The sequence below is a fragment of the Pleuronectes platessa genome, chromosome 22 (genome assembly GCF_947347685.1).
Source record: "Pleuronectes platessa chromosome 22, fPlePla1.1, whole genome shotgun sequence".
Taxonomy (NCBI): domain Eukaryota; kingdom Metazoa; phylum Chordata; class Actinopteri; order Pleuronectiformes; family Pleuronectidae; genus Pleuronectes; species Pleuronectes platessa.
Genome location: NC_070647.1, coordinates 17,789,386 through 17,808,393, shown reverse-complemented (window position 1 = coordinate 17,808,393; position 19,008 = coordinate 17,789,386). Strand labels below are relative to the sequence as shown.

Genomic DNA, 19,008 nt, shown 5'->3' with positions numbered 1-19,008 from the left:
AAATAACCACGAGACCGAGCGTTGAAGTCCGGCCGACTCTCCAGCGTGTGATGAACTGGATGAACAGAACCAGGGGGTTTCAAAAACCAGCAAATTGATGAAGAGGATGATTTTAAAATCCTTCAAGGTGGAAACTCACGTTGATGAGGAAGGTTTTGCTGTTCAGCAGGTTGGAGAACTGGGTCAGCGCCTGGGCCACGATGGCCATGCGGGCTTCAGGGATCTGGATCTGTCCGGTGATCATGGCGTCGTTGACCCCGTCCTTCGACGGCAGGAAGAAGTTCCGGTCGGTGTAGGTCTTGTAGTCGAGGAAGGGGATCCCGGGCCTCGCTCAGCTCGCTGGTGTGGTCTCCATCTCAATCATCAGGTCTGAGGGAGACACACAAACATCTCATCCACCGTCCTTCACACCGGGTTCTACAGATTCAGTCATGTGACCTCTCAGCGTGTGCGGTCATGTGACCTTCAGGTGAGCGTACCCGTGAACTCCTTCTTGCAGCGATCTCGGACACTTTCACCTCCAGATTCTCCAGCTGGTGTTTGACCTTCTCGTATTCTCGCTCCGCCTGCTGACTCTTCCTCCTGTTACACAAACACACAGACACACACACAGACACACACACAGACACACACACACAGAAGAAAGCGTTGAAACATATGATATAATAAAACACGTCTCTCTGTGCCGGTCTCTTAAATATCTTGTGGTGATCGGACCTGTAGCAGTAGACGGACACGGCGATGAAGAGGGAGCGATGGGCACGAGGACGGCCGGGATGATGATGGCCAGAGGAATGTCGTCTTTCCTGCGTAGTACACGGAACCCTCGAGCCACTCGCCGGTGACCGAACTTCACCTGACGGGACGGAGACCGAACATGTGAGGGAGCTCAAGAGGTCGACACCATTTATGAAATATTCAGAGTATGATGAAGTTTGAGGCATCTGACTTTCCTCTTTAGTCTTCTGAGTTTGAATCCTGTCAATAACCTGACAGTTAAAGTCTGGAACGATGGAGTTAGATCACAGATGAAGCCCCCCCCCCTGTGATGTGATGGTTTGTATGTTTACCACGAGCTCCAGCAGGTCGTTGGTCGTGTCCCTGCGGTGGCGCTTGGATCTGGCTTTGGGCTGCGTGGACGGCGCCTCCAGGATCAACTTGTCGTCCTGTTCAGAGTCGACAGAGAGAAGGAGTGAGACGCTGAAGGAGGAGGTGGTCATGTTCAACCTCCGGAGCTTCACTGCTCTGCTCCGTGTTTACCTGCTGGATGTTTCACGTGACAGGAGGCGTCCCCGACAAACGCCTGAGCCTCTTTGGCGCTCATCGCCTTGGAGAAGCCTCGACCCTGAGGAGCAGAGAGAGAGATCGGGTTCAGACCCAGACACGAGGATGGAGGTTTTGGTTTTTAACATGTAATAAAACTCCTCTTCCTCACGGTCACGATGATGATGCTGGGTCTCCGTGATGACGTTCTTCACGACGGCCGTTGAAGCTGGGGTCGGGGTGGTAGACGAAGTTCTTCAGGTCCTCCGTCATGTTGTCCAGCTGCAGCGAGGGTCCTGAGCACCATCGTGTCCAGAGAGCTGTTCACCTCCGGGGAGAAGAACTGCAGCACCGTGTCGTTCTTACTCAGGAACTCCTGGACAAACTGATGGAGGACACGGAGGACCAGAGGATTTAACCTGAGTGTGTGAGACAGCTGAGGACAACACAGTCACACAAACACTGGAGGAAGAGAAGGAGTGGAGAGAGAGAGAGAAAACTGGAGCGGAGGAGTGGAGGAGAAGAATCGATCTGCAGGAGCGAATAAATGAAAACTAACTTTCTGCAGAGAACTGAAGCTGGAAATGAAGGAGCACTTTGAAAGCAACGAAGAAGAAAACTCCATCAATCTGCCACTGCAGCAACACAACATTCTGCACACACACAGACACACACACAGACACACAAACAGAAACTTACCTCTTCCCGAGTGGCCGCCTGTGAGAACTCGTCAGTTGAGGAAACTTTGATGGCGGCTCTTTGGATCAAGTCAAAACCATTTCCCACGACCACGATCCTCCGACCACCACTACACACACACACACAGACACAGACACACACACTCCATATTTAGACTTGTGAACTTTGAACAGTAATTTTGTCTCTCTCAGTGATCAGTGTGGAATCTAAGATAAAATAAACTCTATGTGTGATTTCGTTTTATTGCATAGTATGGGGTCAGTTTAAAGCCCACTCACCACAGGAAGCTCTCTTTGGGGTGATAGTCTGTGATCTTGGGGTTTTCAGAGAACTGGTACTTCACACTCCACGTCCTTGGTCGTGTTCCTTCCGTATTTCACCGTCACCGTTAACCAATCGGAGGGAACCTTCTGTCCCCGGTACTTCCCCGTCTTACAGGTGATGACCTCGCCGAAGGAAAGACTGCAGGGACGCAGGAGGACACAGAGCGTTAACGTCCCCAGAGGAAGACGAGGAACAAACAACCACGTGATCGGGTGGAACTCACATCTCACAGGGAACTCCGCCCACAGTGACGGCGATGTCGTCTTTACTCGCCGTGTTCAGGTCGGTTCCCCTGATGGTGATCACGGTTCCTCCGGCTGCTGGACCCTTCACCGGCTCACGGTCAAAGGTTTAGGATCCTGGACAGAAGATAGATCAAGTTAGACAGTTTGTACTTGGAGGCTGATGAAGAGGAGGAGGAGGAGGAGGAGGAGGAGGAGGAAACAGCTCTGAAGCAAATTACTTATACTTCACCTGAGAGATGAAAAAAATTGTTTAATCAGTTTAGGAAACTTTCACTATTTCACATTATTATAGGAAACAAGAACAGATGTCATATCTTCCTGTTTCCTGCCCTTTAGGACACATGACTGGAAGAAGAGCGCCACCAAGTGTCCATCTAATGTACTCATCACAGAAGATCTGCATTAAATTAATGAATTCATGTTTTCCCCAGATTGCTTGGAGATAAATGGTGAACAGGCTGTTTACAGTAACTTCTACCAGAATCTCAACTTGAGATAATCATGACTTTAATTACTTTTTATTTCCTCCGTTAAAACCTGGGAGAGTTTTTTTTGTCCCCCAGTTATTTCCTCGGATGAAACCGTGAACATGCTGCAAAGCTTTGGCATGAAAATAATCACAAGGATAAAAAAACAACAACAGGATCCATCGAAACCAAAGAGACAAACACAAACAGAAGAATCTAACCAGGACGAGTTTGTTGTGTAGCAGCCGGTGCCGACGCTTTGATCAAATCAAAACCAAAATATATTTCAAATTTCACAAAAGCTGCAGAGCTCAGCGAGGTGCGACGGGGAGAAGAAGTGGAACGTCACGGCGCGGGGGGGGATGGGTGGGTGGGGGGGTGGGGGGGGGTTTCATCAACTTGTGTGTTTGTAGAATATTGATAAAGAGACGGCAGCTGCAGACACACACCAGCCGGTCGGTTCCCGTTTGCTCTGGATCGTTCTTCACGGCTCCGACAAACAACACACAAAACGAGTCGGGAGATTAACTCTGATGAGATGTAAGAAGTCAAATCTGTGAGGAGCGAGCAGTCGAGCAGCGAGCTGGGGGGGGGGGGGTCCTCGTGGTTGTTTTGGAGGAGAGGTGAAGGAACAAAGAACGAGAACATCAGAGAAGGTGAAACTGTGAATCCAAAGTGTCTCTGCAGCTGCTGGGAGGAACACGGGTGTTTGGGTTGTTGCGGTTTTCAGATTTGTTTCTCGAGCCACAAACAGAAGGAATCTAAATCCATGGAGAGACACGAGCTCCTCACAGCTCGGCCTCGACTGCACGCTACACACAAACAGGAGGAGGAGGCGCAGGAGGAGGCGCAGGAGGAGATAGATCTGGTCTGAGAGTCAGAGGAGGAACAGACGCTTCGATATCTCTCGGCTCCGGTGGAAAGAAAACAAAAAACAAGAATGAAACCCGGAGATTCAGGATCAGATAAAAACAACGAGCGGAAATATGAACGCATCCATCTCTTTGCAGGAGGGAAAGAAAAACAGAAAGTTAGCAGAGCGTTTTGTCCTCTTTCAGCTCATTGTATCGTCATGTTCGCTCGTTGTGTTACTTTGTGTTTGTGTAAATAAAGATGGACGACACATGTCCTCTTCCTCCCTGGAGCTGAAAGACCTCAGACGTGTGGGTGAAGTTTTCAGACTCTTGGCAAAGACCCAAAATAACAAGTTAATCCTCTCACTGCTTAGAGAAGTCACTTTTTAGTGCACGTTTCATGGACTGTTGCAGTTTCCTCATTACATTTCATTGTAGACGAATCTACTGGACAGATTAGAGAAGTTTTTAATTCTTTTACACGTTAATAAACAAAAGGGCCGAGGTTGATAAATACGAGAATTCCTATATCAGGAATTTCTCAAAGTCACTGATTCATAGTTTGGGCTGAAAATGTCAGAAAATGAATCTTTAAATCCACATTTCTTGAAACAAACAATCCAAGAAGATGTGAACGTGTGAAGCTGGAGGAGTGGATCCGTCTGCAGTTTGCTTTAATTATCCGTTTGTCAGCTCTGCAGCGAGACGCGTGTTCGACTCTCGTCTGTAAACACCTGAGTCGTGTTCCAGGACAGAAACAACAGCGGCTCAGAGTTATTTGTTGACGTGTTTGTTTGTGTTTGTCGTGAGCAGGAGGCAGCGGCTGCAGGTCGAGCACAGCTTCCTGCAGCTGTGGATTTGAACGGGGGGGATATTTTTATGCCTCGCTGGTTCTTCGGGGAGCAGATTTTTTTTTTCCCTGCAGCCGGCTGCGTGACTTCACTTTGTTCCAAACCTTTTACCGCTGCGGGGATTTGTTCTGCTGGGTTTGAAGTGTCAGCGTTGTGAGTCTCCTCTGAGTTGTGTGCTCGGAGTCGGCAGGTTTCACAACAACACGTTTTAATCTATTTGAACAGATTCCAGCTCCGGAGCCCAGATTCTTTTTTTATTGAAATAACAATAATTCAACTGTAGCGTCTGATGAAATGGAGGCGGGGGAGGTGAAAGCAGATGTTTGTGTTGTGTGTGTGTTACTGTTACACATGTGTTCAGACGCACCCGGTAGGTGAAGATGACCTTGGACGTCCCGGTCCTCCCCCCCTCCACCTCGATCTGCACCGCTCCCTCCGTGGTCGGGACAAACGGGAGGTCGGACGGGGGGGCTCGCTTCGCCGGGCCGATCTCACACACCACACTGCGGGGGGGGGGGGGGGGGGGGGAGACATTCAGACATAACAATGGCTTCCAGGTCGAGCTGCAACTGATGTTTTACTTCTTGAATAATTGATGAATCACTTTAAAATGGGGAGAAATGAACATCGCAGGTTTCTTCAAATGTCAAAAATCCAAAGATATTCAGTTCACAGTGAGAAGACGATGAAACCAGAAGAAAACAAATCACATTCCAGAAGCTGGAAACTGTTTTCTGAAAAGCAAATGACTTTAATTGATCAATTGATTGTTAAATTGCTGCAGGAGCTTTAAGTAGGTTCAAAGTCTGTTACCTGGTGGAGACGGAGTACCGCTCCTCCTGGTGGACACAGTCCACTCCGGCCACCGTGATCTTCCTGATGTCCTCCTTCTTTATCCCCATGTTGGAGCCTTTGATGGTGACGGAGATGCGTCCGTTGAGAGGCCCGAAGCGAGGGATGATCTGAGGAGGACAAGAGTCAGAGGATCAAACCAAACTATCTCTGAGTCCTTTTTTCTGGTTTGTTCATTTTCCTCGACTGTTTCCATGAAGCCTCTTTCATCCCAAGGTCTCGATCTACCGTAGATATTTATTATTATTATGACATCAGATATGTCTGAGTTAATTTAACAGATCTAAGTTGAAACTGAGAAACTTCTTGTTCCTGCGATGCAACATCAGAAAAACAATATTCACTGAAACATGAGACGCGTAAGAAAAATGTTTTTTCATGAAGACAAAGTGAGAATCCAAAGTGAGAGAGTGAAAACAAACTGGAAAACAAGAGGCGGCCGACTGAGAGATCGTCTGTTTGGATTCCAGAAATGTAATCTGCTCTAAAGGAAGATGAATAGAAATGAAAGACCAATGATTGGACGTGTGATGGAGAAGTGAAGGAGTCTGATTTCACGTCCTCCAATCAGATGCAGGGATTCTATTCTTCCTTTATCACTGATTTATGCTTCACACACACACACAGACGAGGTTTCATGAAGCAGGTGAGTCACAGTGAATATGTTCACAACACGTTCAACACATTTCAAATCCTTCTGACTTCGTCCACCTCAGGAAAACACTTCCTGCCGCAGTTCACCGTCTGTACTGCGGCTAAAGGTCACAGACGTATTTCAACAGCAGCACCCCACCCCCCACCCACATGGTGATAGTGTAGCCGCAGTGTGTTTGACTCACATCAGTGATCTCGGGGTCGGGACACTGCGCCGGCTGCGGTGACGGGCACAGCTGCCGGTAAACACAGGAGTGAGAGGAGGAGCACCACACACACTGGAACCTGGGGTCGGCGTGTTTACACAAACTGCAGTCTGCTCTGCCCACTGAGCAGTTATACAGCACCACTGGAGGAGGAGGAGGAGGAGGAGGAGGAGGAGAGGTCAATAAGCATAATTCAGTAATTCTTCATCTTGATTTGTAACTATATGTGTGTTTGTGTGTTTGTTTGTGTGTGTAGTGACACACTTACCTGTCAACAAGCTGTCAATCTTCCTCTCAGTGTCTCTTTCTTTGATGTGGAAGGAGACGTTCACCTCCTGCTGCTTGTCGTAGGAAAACTACACACACACAGAGAAAAAACAAACACAAACACACAAACAGATTTGCATTAACCCAAAAATACATTTCTACCTATTTAGAGCTCAACAATAAATTACCTTGAATCTACCTCACACACACACACACACACACAAATAAATTACTAACTTGAAATTAATTAAACAAATATAAGATGTTAAATCAACGACACAGAATGAAATTAAAATAATTAGAAGCTTTAAACCTTGAGTCACAATTGAATCACTAACGATTCACTAATTCTCTAATTATCATCAATGAGACAGTCGCTCACACTTCAGCTTCTAAACATAAACATAAACATCTATTCTTTTTATAGACGACTTTTAATGATCAGTTATCAAATTAACTTCATGGATCTAATCTAATTCTGAATGTGACCTCAGAGACAAACACTGTGATCAGCTGACCTCACTTTAAAAGACAGTTACTTATAGTCTGAGAAATAAAGTTTATTATCAAAAGTGGCAAAGGTATTATATATATATTGTTTCATAGTTTTTTCCTTCATACTGACCTCATAACCTCTGAAGTTGAACTTTGACCCCTGGGGAGTGACCTCCTCGTCCCTGTGCTTCATCAGCTCGGTGCCGATGACCAACTTGCGACCCTGGAGACGGACAGAAGGTCAGAAGGTCAGAAGGTCAGACGCACTGAGACAGACTGAGAGGTTTGTGATTGGCTGCTGTGACCTTGACTGTGACCCCCCCCCCCCCCCCCTCACCTGGTAGATCTTCAGGTTTCTTCCCTGGAAGTCGATCGGGATCCCGAACCCGACGGGAATCAGCAGCGGCTCCGGGGACTCGAACTGAGGACAACTGGCCGACTGCGTCACAGACACACAAACACACAAACACAAGTCTGAGACACAATCATCTTTTCTATGCAATTAGGTTTTGCATTAGTTTAGAGTGCTCACGGATGTGTGGTGTCTTTATCTATGTTATAATTACATCGTTGAAACACTCTCAAAAAACTTTAAACTTCAACCTGAAGAATATTGATTGATTGTAAATATTCTAAATTGTCTATGAGTCTAAATTAAAGCAGCACATCTCAAACACACAGACACACACTGACCTGTTGTGGTTTGATGATGTGATCGCCATCTGCAGCAGCGTCGCTGTCGGTGCAGCTGTGATCCTGAGCGTTCCACTGACACCCCCATTCACTGGTCACACACACTATGCACCTGAAAACACACAATGCACCAGTGTGTGATACAAGTGTGTGTACTGTAGATCTTTGTGTTTGTGAGTTTTCTATCTTACGGTGTGTTTTGGTTCTTCCTGATTGTCGCAGCACAGTTGTAGAACTCATACTTTCCAGATGTCACCTGGATTTTGTTGTTAACCAGAACTTTAACTGGGACGGACACGTAGTCTAAACACACACACACACAAACACAGACACACACACAGGATAAAGGGAGAGACAGTAGAAAGAAATATTATAAATGTGTTTATTAGCGATAACAATATTCTTTAACACGAGTTGTTCCCCGGGTTTAGTCTGACAGGCTGTTTCCTCTCACGCCACTTTGCTTAGCTTAGCATAACGAATGGAAACAGGGGGAAACAGCTAGCCTAGCTTTATTCATTTACGTGCATTTCCTACACTTCACCAACTAACACGTTATATTAACATGAAAAAAACAAACTCTTGATGAGAACTCACAGTGAAAGTTGTATTTATTCTAAATTATCTAAAAATACCGGAACCATCTGATTTCTTGATGCGTTTTTGAGTTAAAGTAGAAAAAGAGGTTTGATGTTAATGTTAAATATAATTGTATAAAACCTTTCAACAACACGGCTCAGGATGATTTGAATACGACATAAAATGCACGGGGAGAAAAACAAGGTCGTATAAAATGGACAAAAATAATCAGGAGTTTAAAACAGCTAAATAAAAAACAGGAAAACTAATGTGAATAAAACATAAAACAGGAGAATGTGAAAATCAGAGTGCAGCTAAAGCAGATTTCACATTGAGTGGATCAGTTTTATGGCCTTTAACCATTAAGGCTTGACAAAATAAAAGCATTTCAAATCATATTTCTGTCGCACAAAGTAAACAAACACCGGCCAGATGCAAGTCAGGGAACAACAAGTTGAACTTCCTGAGGTGAGCACCTACCCTGCTGCTCCGGAGTGGGGGGGATCTCGCCGGGGTTGGGCAGCGAACACGTGACCTGCACCGGACTGAAGCTCATCACGGCAGAGGTGAAGAACGGGCCGAACCAACAGCTCAGGCTGTCGTTCTGACTCAGCCGGGGGAGGGAGGGGATGCTGATGATCACCTTGGGGGGGGGGGGGGGGGGGGGGGGGGGGTGAGGACAAGGAGGGGGGGGAGGGGAGAGTTAAAGAGTTAGAAAGAAAGAGATGCAGAGAATATTATCTTTCCATATTTAGACTAAAAACAAACATTTAGGTATAAAAACAAATCCTTTATTTTCCTCCTCACATCTTTACATCTAGAATATTATTATTCAGATAATTATCAGTTATTAATCCTGAAGTTCAGCACTCGAGCGTCTTCTGTGACTTCACAGGACACGACACCGATTAATGCAGAAATATTTTACATTTACAGGAAATTCCACCGGTGATACACGGTCTGGAATATTCTACATTTTAGTTTTGGTCAATTACTTAAATACTTGACAAGGTACTTCGTCATATAGACGCAAATATTCAGTGAATTCATCTTTATTCACGAGGCAACAGTAAACAGCACAAGTGTAGAAACTGAGGTGGACGTGATAAAGTATCAGGAGGAGAACAGTGTGTGTGTGTGTGTGTGTGTGTGTGTGTGTCTGTGTGTAGAGTAAGTAAGAACCCAAGCACAACTGGTTGACCTTGATAAATTGTGCTCAAATGCAGGCGTGTGTGTGTGTGTGTGTGTTTGGCTCAGTAATAATTACTATTCATCTGTGCAGTTCAAACAGCAGCTTCTCATTAGTCCTCGTCGACCTCCTTCGCTTTAATTTCACTGCCGGAGTTTTAATTTGTAACTTTCTGAACTTTTTTTTTTTATCTCTGAGGCCGGAAACGAACTCACTGACTCACTTTGCCTCTTTCTGAAGAAGGTGAAGCTGCGTGAGACAGAAGTTTTCCGACTGTCTTAACAGATTAAAATCACAAACTGTGCCCAGTGGCCCCGGACTCCCTGATTAGGATGCAGCAGATTCACGTGTGTGGTTAAACCCGGAGCCTTTTGTTCTGAGGAGGCTGCGTTCGCCTTCTCTGACACTGAATCATCTCAGAGGAAACAGAGTCCACATTCAAAACCTGCTCTGTGAAACAAACTGTGACACATGACGAACTAACACGAGCAGAGCTGAGAGTGGATTCAAGCTCAGTCACTGAGGTGAAAACCCCAGAGAGCAGCCGATGTCCACAGCGTCCACACGTCTGAGAGGACACGTCTTAAATCCTGTGATCGGCCACGTGCACGAGACTGAGCTGCACTGAGAGTCTGGACACGTTCCTCAGAGTGAGTCCATGTGAGGATAGAGCAGCAACACGGGAGAGGAGTCATAAACCAGGCAGACGAGGAGATTCCAGAGCTTCTGGTGCTAAAGGCCGGTGGGGGGGGTGTGAACAACAGCCTCTAGAACAACAGTGTTACTGCTGAAGAGAACTGAATGAGGCTGTGGGTGGAGTTTCTCCTGAGATTCAGTGAAACTCTGAGTCATCATCAGTTTTTCTCACTGTGACACAACACTGAGCTGAATCAGCCTGTGAGCGTCTTAAAGGACCTGTCAGCACAAACTGGTTCTACTCTGCATAACACACTGCACATGATGAAACTGTAAATCACAGTGAAGCTTCTCTCTGACGCCCCCTGGAGGAACCCCGGAGGGCCACAGAGCAGAGGCTGAGAAGCTGCTGAGCACTGAACCCGGATCAGAGAGGAGCCGCTCGTACCTGCTGCGTCTTCCTGCAGCTGAGGTTGGGGGGGTCGAAGGCCTCGATCTGAACACACTTCTGATTGGGCGACCACAGCCAGGTGTTTGTCTCCGTGGACCTGCTGCACTCCTGCTTCCTGGTGCACCTGCCAGACGAGGAGGAGGGAATACAGTCAGACTAACTGGGATGGGGACAAAACTGACATTAAACTTCCATTTTCAACCTTTTAACTTTTCGCTGTTTGTTCTCTAAATAGAAAATCAGGTCAAATCTGATCCCTTAAAGTTGAGTTTCAGTCCCACACTTCCCACATTTATTCTTCCCAGTGCACTTTCTTCTCACGTGTGACGCTCCCAGTGAAACCCAGAGCGACTCACCTTCCCTCCAGGACACACCAGCCACAGTACGGATCCTTCATGGAGACGCAGGACTGACAGTCTGTCTTCAGGTGACAGGCCTGGACCGGAACCTTGGTGATCTGCATGAACACACACACACACCAACACACACAAGTCAGGCTTTTATTTTGAAGAAGCTGTTACCATGAACAACATTCAGGACACACAAACACACACATCATGCATCTCTGCAAAGGTGATTTGTAAACATATGCCTATCTGATATCAATACATGTGATATTGTGATGAAGTGGCCAATCCCCGAACCCTCCACACAGCCATTGACATAATCCTCCCCCCCCCCCCCCGACAGGAAGAGTCTGGTCTAATAAATCTAAATGAGCAGATGGACCCGACTCCAAACTTGACTTGATGAAAGTGAATTGCCCTTTTGAAGTGCATCGTAATTAATTCATTTCTCGATCAATAACGTCAATTCCAGGCTGAGGAGCGATGGCGAGCGAGCGATGAAAGGACAACGCAAAGAAAGACAGACGACTAGAGGGGGGGGGGGGGGGGGGGGGGGGGGACAGAGAGAGGGAGCAGATAAATCAGGGAGCGGCTCCTGTGGGGTAATGTAGACGGATGAGCTGGCGTTCATCGCACCAACGGATAAATGATCAAATGAGACAGACCCGATAAATTACAGACTCGTTAAATCCCCCGACCTGATGCATGCTGGGAGAAGGTGGAAGTAAGCACACGACCGAGCGTCTGACCTTCTTCTCCAGAACAAAAAAAAAAAAAGAGAGAGAAGAAGAATCAATCCAAAGAAATTGACCTTTTTCTCCGTGGTGATGTACAGGTGCTGGAGGCCGGAATCGAACAGCAGGTTCTTGTTGACCTTGTCTCCGGTGACGTCGCCCGGCGCTCGCCCGTACACCTCGGGTTGATCGGACAGATGCACCTTCAGCACCTGCACAGGCACAGACACACACACAGACACACACACAGACACAGAGACACAGACACACACACACATCATTTAAATTCCTCTAGAATTCAGCTTTTTCAGGATGAAACCCGACGACTCAGAGGAAAGAAGAAACAGCTTCCTCTGTAAATATACTTCTAAGTTTTATAATCTTGTTATGTCTTTGTTTGTTCGTCAACATTTCCTTAATAAGTTCATGGAAAAGTGGTTTAGTCTTAACGAACGTAGATTAAAGATCAGAGACATTTTATAATGTGATTAATAAACTGTCCGAGTGGAATTTAATGGTTTATCTCTTATTAGAATCCTCCCTGTCCATATTAGGATATATATGTATTCATATTTCCAGTAGAAGTCAGCTGGTGAGTGGTTACCTCTCCGGTGGCGGTGCCCAGGAACGCCACCGTGTGCTCCTTCTCCACAGCCACGGCCACGGCGGTCATGTGACCCTTCCTCACCAGCGAGGCGTTGGAGGTCAGGGCGAAGTCGGCCTTGCTGGCCAGCGGCGACGGCAGGAACTCCTCTCCACAGTTGTACTTGGTGCTCAGGTTGTTCTGAGGGAGCAGAGGAGAAATGAAAAAACCCTCTCCACTGTAAGAACGTGAATATCAATGTGAATTCTCTCCTCACGTCATTTTTGCTGATGCACAGACTGTCCGACGAGGAGTAGGGAGAGAAGACGGCCGGTTGGTCGTCGATGAGGCCGTTGTTGTTGTAACAGGCGCTGATGATCTTCACCAGCTGCGTGTTGATGGAGCGCAGAGGGAACATACCTGCACACAGAGCAACATCTGCTCACTTCAGATACTTCACACAGGAAACGGATAAAAACACGATTTCTGTTAAACACTAAATCTGAAAAAATTTAAGCAGGGAGAGGAGTCTGCAAAAAATCCTCATCATCCTCAGTCACTTTCTGTTTTTGATGAGAACAACATGGCGCAGACATTCGCTCATTTGTGGCGACGCAACTTGGGATAATTATGGATTTGCAAAAAGTTAAATAATTCGAACACAAAGTCCTGCCGAGCCACACGGAGCCAATTAGAGCTAACGATCGTTTCCCTCATCAATCTGCTGATCAATGTGTTCATCTGCTCGTTGCCGCTCTTTCAGATTGTTTGACTTCAAACTGGATATTTATTATTTTTGAAACGTCGTGATAAAATATCACAAAACCGATCGAATCGATTGTTGCCCCTTCAACATCCCGCTCAGAATATTCAACTAACTATTCAATAAGCTGCACAGACTTAATATTAAAAGACAGGTTCTTGTGAAAGAGAGAGAGAGAGAGAGAGAGAGAAAGAGAATGTGAGAGAGAGAGAGAGAGAGAGAGAGAACTACAACTTCACAAATCTTTTAACTGCAACAAATGAGAATCTTTTTAAAATCTGTGTTTTGATTGGCGGCTCAGTCGTCACATGATCTTCACAGCCTGATTGGGGGGGGGGGGGGGGGGGGTTTCTCCATCGCTATGCTGATGCAGATGTTTAAATTTCCATTTTGCTGAATCCGAGCTTTGAGTTTAGGATCAAGAATTCACTTTGAATCGTGGCTGCGTCTGTTGATTAGGATCATTTGAAATGATCAAAGAGCCACTCTGTGTTTTCTCAGCTTGTTTCCATCGTCAGGAATTAAGCCTCAAAACCTTCTACTCAGATTTTGTGCTGAACCAAAAGTTCTGGTGGGAAAAAAAGATAATATTCTATAAAAAATGATCCCTTTTCTTCTTCTGTTGTGACAGATTTCATGGACACCTACACATGGCTGAGCTGGACGGGTCCTCGTCAGACGTGAAGGTGACAAACAGAACCTTGTCCGAGGCCCACACGGTTCCATACCGGGCCGTCAGGTCCAGAGCCAACACGTCTCCTGGCGACGCTACATAGGCAGCCTGGGAGACGAGGGGGGGGGGGGGGGGGGGGAGAGGGAAACGATGAATATTAGAAGCTCTCAGTAAAGATGTGATGTAACTGAGGCACAGTGAGAGAGAAACCTCGTAGATTGAAGCCATTGATTGTTCAAGAGAACGTTAAATCCAATTCCTCAGCTTTTCCTGGGGTCAGTGTTCTCACAAAGGTTTCAATTTAAGACTAAATCATCCAAACGGAAAATGTCCAAATGTGTTTTTCCGACTCACTGCTGCCTTTTTAATAAAAGTGCCGACTACCTGAACTTTGTTGTACTTGTTGTCCCGGCTGCAGTTCAGCTGCAGCTCCGTGTACGAGTAGTAACTCTGGTCGGTCTCACACAACCTGGAGATGAAGGTGAAGTTCTTGGTGTCCTGCACGCCGAGCGTCCGCGAGAACAGGAAGTACACGAAGCCGTCGTCCTTGAAGGCGAAGCGGAAGTCGTGGAGGTAGCGCAGCACGAAGGGGTTGGCCTGGACGGCCGAGGCCTCGATGATGCTGTCGAAGGTCACCCAGTCCCCGGAGTCCTTCAGGATGCGGGTGGAGATGAGCTTGGTGCTGTCGTGGCTGCCGTAGCCTTTACCGACCTGAGGAGAGACGAGCAACTCAACCAGTAAGACTTAGATCACCTGTGTGTGTGTCTGTGTGTGTGTCTGTGTGTGTTTCCTCCTCACCAGGAACACGGTTAAGTTTTCTGTTTTCTTGTAGAAGTACGATGACATCACTCCCACCACGGACACGCCCTCCTCGGCGCTCGCCACGTACGACTTCTCTCCCTTGGTGTCGCTGAAGTAGATCAGCTGCTCCACGTTGCTCAGGTTCCTCAGCGAGCAGATGCCCCTGAAGACGCTGCCGCACACCACCAGCTGGTTTTCGGCGGCGTGCACCAGCAGCAGCTTGTTGTGGTTGTCGGTGTCCACGGCCTCGTTGCAGGATTCGCTGACGGGCGGCGTGCACTGCTTGTTGTCCCGCTTGGGGCCGGTCTCGGTGCGGCGCTCCACCTCCAGGTCGGGGCTCAGCTGGTAGAGGCGGTTCACGGCGCCGACGTACAGCCGGCCCGAGGCGGGATGGGCCACCATGTTGTTGATCAGAGTGTCGGAGAGGAACTCTGTGACCTTCCCATCGGAGGCGCTGAGGTCAATGGTTCCCAGGATGACCAGAGCAAAGTGCCACGCCCACCAGCGCTCCATCATGTCTGGAGGAGAACCAGAGGAGAGAGAGAGAGAGAGAGAGAATTTAAATAAACAGAAACAAACAGCTGTGAGAGCGGCTCTGAGATATTAATATAAATAATCGTTTCCATTGAACTTTGCTCGCTTTAGTTTCGTTTCTTTTGTGTTTATTAATTTGAATGTTTTTCTAGTTGATGAATTTTCTGTTGATCAATGAAACGTTAAATCGACTCATCATCAAAAAGTTCTGGAACAATTAGTTCTATAATAATCAATCAGTCCATCAGTGGAAAGAACAATCATCTCGCTGGTGGAGCAGTGATGAAGCAGAAGAACATTGTTACTTCATCAGTTTCACTTCTTTAATCAGAATCTTACAAAATAGGAAATAAAAACAACAGATATATTGAAGTATAATGGACGGAATCGTTATTTAAAAGCACAAACTCAGCTTCTGACAAACTGTCCTGAGAACAGTTTGTCTGAGAACTCTCTGAACCTGAACCTGGAAAATGAGTTCACGTCCTGAACGAAGCAGAAAGTGAACGAGGCTCGGAGGCTTCGACCGGATCAGCAGAGACGCAGCAGAAAACAGGAGGAGGAAACAGACGAGAGGAGCAATAATGAGGAGCTGCTCATTAAGGCATGCACTTACTCTACTGGAGGGGGAAGAGGAGGAGGAGGAGGAGAGGAGGAAGAGGAAGGAGTGGTGGTAGAGAGAGGAAGAGGAGGGGAGGAGGAGGAAGAGAGGAGGACGAGAAAGAGGAGGAGGAAGAGGTGGAGGAGAGAGGAGGAGGGAGAGAGGAGAGAGGAATAAGAGAGAGGAGGAAGAGAAAGAGGAGGAGGAGGAGGAGAGAGGAGGAGGAGAGAGGAGGAAGAGATAGGAAGAGATAGGGGAGGAGGGAGAGAGGAGAGAGGAAGAGGAGGAGGAAAAAACAGAAAGATTAGGAGAAAGAGATAGAGGAGGAGGAGGAGGAGGAGGAGGAGAGAGGAAGACGAGAGAGGAGGAGGAGGGAGAGAGGAGAGAGGAGAGAGGAAGACGAGAGAGGAGGAGGAGGAAGAGAGAGGAGGAGGAGGAGGAGGAAGAGAAAGCGGAGGAGGAAGAGGAGGAGGAGGAAGGAAGACGAGAGAGGAGGAGGAGGAAGAGAGAGGAGGAGGAGGAAGAGGAGGAGGAGGAAGAGAGAGGAGGAGGAGGAGAAAGAGAGAGAGAAGGAGGAAGAGATAGGAAGAGATGGAAGAGAGGGGAGGAGGGAGAGAGGAGAGAGGAAGAAGAGAGAGGAGGAAGAAAGAGAAAGAGATAGAGGAGGAGGAGGAGGAGAGGAATAAGAGAGAGAAACAGGAGGAGGAGGAGGGAGAGAGGACGAAGAAAGAGGAAGAGGAGAAGAGAGAGAGAGGAAGTGGAGGAGGAAGGAGAACAGGTGTGGGAGGAAGAAGAGGAGGAACAGAAAGAAAAAAGAGAGGAGGAGGGAGAGGAAGAGGAGGAAGAAGAGGAGGACAGAGAGATAGTAGAGGAGGAAGAAGAGGAGGAGGGGGAAGTGGTAACTGCCTCTGAGTTTCTTAGCAAGATTAATTTACCAAAGACAAAAGCAGAAAGTGTCTCTGTGTGTGTGTGTGTGTCTGTGGGTGTGTGTGTGTGTGTGTGTGTGTGTGTGTGGCTGTGTGCGTGCAGTAATTAGTTGTGAGACACACCGAGTGTCACCTCCCATTAGTCTAAATGTGTGTTTGATCACCGCCTGTGAAACACGGCTCCTGAGTTCTATCTCCGATGTGTTTACCGACCTCGCGGCTCGTCCTCCAGAGATTCACGTTCAAACTCTACGTTGAATTCTACGTTAGTTTCTTCCTCGCTCCTCGATCTCAGTGCTCCTCATCCTCGTCTCTTCTTCTGCTCGATCACTCAAAAAGCTCCGAGTCACATCGTGTTCCCTTATTTACGCTTCCTCCATCGGGCGTCTCAGCGGCCAATCACGGCTTTTACTGGAGCCATCAGATGGTTCTGATTGGTGGTCAATTACCGGGCGGCTTCCTGTGTGATTTTACTCTCCGCCAAATTGAATTCACTTCAGTTCACTTCATGGCAAAGGGATTTATTAGTGTGAGCAGACTTATCTCTGCAGCCACCTGCTCGCCTGCACTACCCAGCAAACAGAAACCAGCTCCACCAGCAGCACAGACAGAACACTGGAGAAAGTCCCAGAGGCTGAGAGACACGAACATCTGATGGATATGAACATCTGTTTATGAACTGTTTTCACTTCCTTTAATAACTGGAAACTACCTGCAAACCACCTTTTCTCTTATGATTCATAAGAGTTTCCACACGAAAGAAAAAAGGTTTGTACGGTTAACACTCTGTTTGGAAGTGTGACATCTAATAAAATAAGCTTTTGCATGATTGAAGATAAGTTTTTAATAGGCTGAAAAGTCAAATCTCTGCAAACATATTTGTGTTTTCCTTCTTCAGAACTACAGCTCTCGATTTAGAGTTTCACGTTTGAAACCTTGTCAATAAGAATCTGAAAACCTTTGAGTTTTTAAAAGAGCAAATCTGTATTTTTAAAGTTTAAAACGCTTTTAACGACCTAAATCTCTGTTTGTGTTTAGACGATAGGTTCAAGTGCAGAGGAAAAAGTTAGTTTTCCTAAATGTTCTCATTATTGTGGATAAATGTGGATTCACAAGAAGACTGTTGGTGGATCAATGAACTCTGAAGTATAAGAGAATATTTGAACGTAATAAACTCTGTGGGTTAAATCTCATGAACCAGTTTCCTGTTGAAAAACCTGCTTGTTAGTGTTTTTCACTGTTGGATGAAGATGAAGCTACACACAGGTCGTATCAGTCCTGTAACGTGGCTGCTTCACCTGTGTGTTAACCCTGTGTGTGTGTGTGTGTGTGTGTGTCTGTGTGTGTCCTCCTCTCTCATTATATTCCACATCTCTCAGACGCCCACCTCACAATAAAAAGGGGTAAAGATGGCGGCGGTGTCTGTTCTGTACATCAAAGAAGATCATCTCTGGTTTTTATTCACAGGATCAATGTCAGCGCTCCGTCAGCATCTCACCCTCCTCTCCTCTCTGCTTTATTCTCTCTATCTCTCTTTTCTCCTCTCTGCTTTATTCTCTTTCTTTTTAATATGACTGGTGTCAGCAGAAGAATAAACTGTGAGTCAAAGACGTGTGTGTGTCTGTGAGCAACAGTTTGACTTTTACAACTAAAGTTTTTGAAGTGACTGTTGTTGGATCAACTATTCAAGTATCCGTCCATCCATCTTCAGTAGTGCACATGTGTCCCTCTTGTTTTTTTCCACTCCTCTATTCTCGCTCTCTCCATCTCTAACTCTCCTGTTTCACCTGGAGACAGATCTAAGCTCTGGCAGATCCCGGTTCTGTCTGACAGAATCTATTCACGTCAAGGTCTGCTCAAATATTTTCCTACAACCGTCTCTGAGTCTGTGTGAGTCTGTGTGTGTGTGTGTGTGTCTGTGTGTGTGTGTGTGTGTGTCTGTGTGTGTGAGAGTGTGTGTGTGTGCTGAGAGAGTCTACTGTGCACAGGCAACACGCAGGGTAGAGGACTGGTTACCAACAATGGAGGGATAAATGCTAATGTTGTAATGGAAAGTGAGAGTACACACACACACACACACTAACACACACACACACACACACACACACACACACACACACAGATCTGAGACTCATTGAAATCCTGAGTGCACACTGTGTAGAAGTCTCGAGCTCTGACCCTCTCTGCTAAAAAGTTTTGAAGGAAACTAAATCCAGGAATGTGTGGAGGAGCTGAAGCCAGGGGAATAAAGCCCGACTGACTCTCTCTCCCCATCGCACCTCTCCACAGTTTCTCTTTTGTAATTCACATCTCCCCCCCCT

General features: G+C 46.8%; 1 pseudogene; it reads right to left on the bottom strand.

The window, feature by feature from the left end:
- LOC128429214 (plexin-B2-like) overlaps positions 1-19,008 on the bottom strand; it is an 88,049-nt pseudogene that overhangs the window by 1,377 nt on the left and 67,664 nt on the right.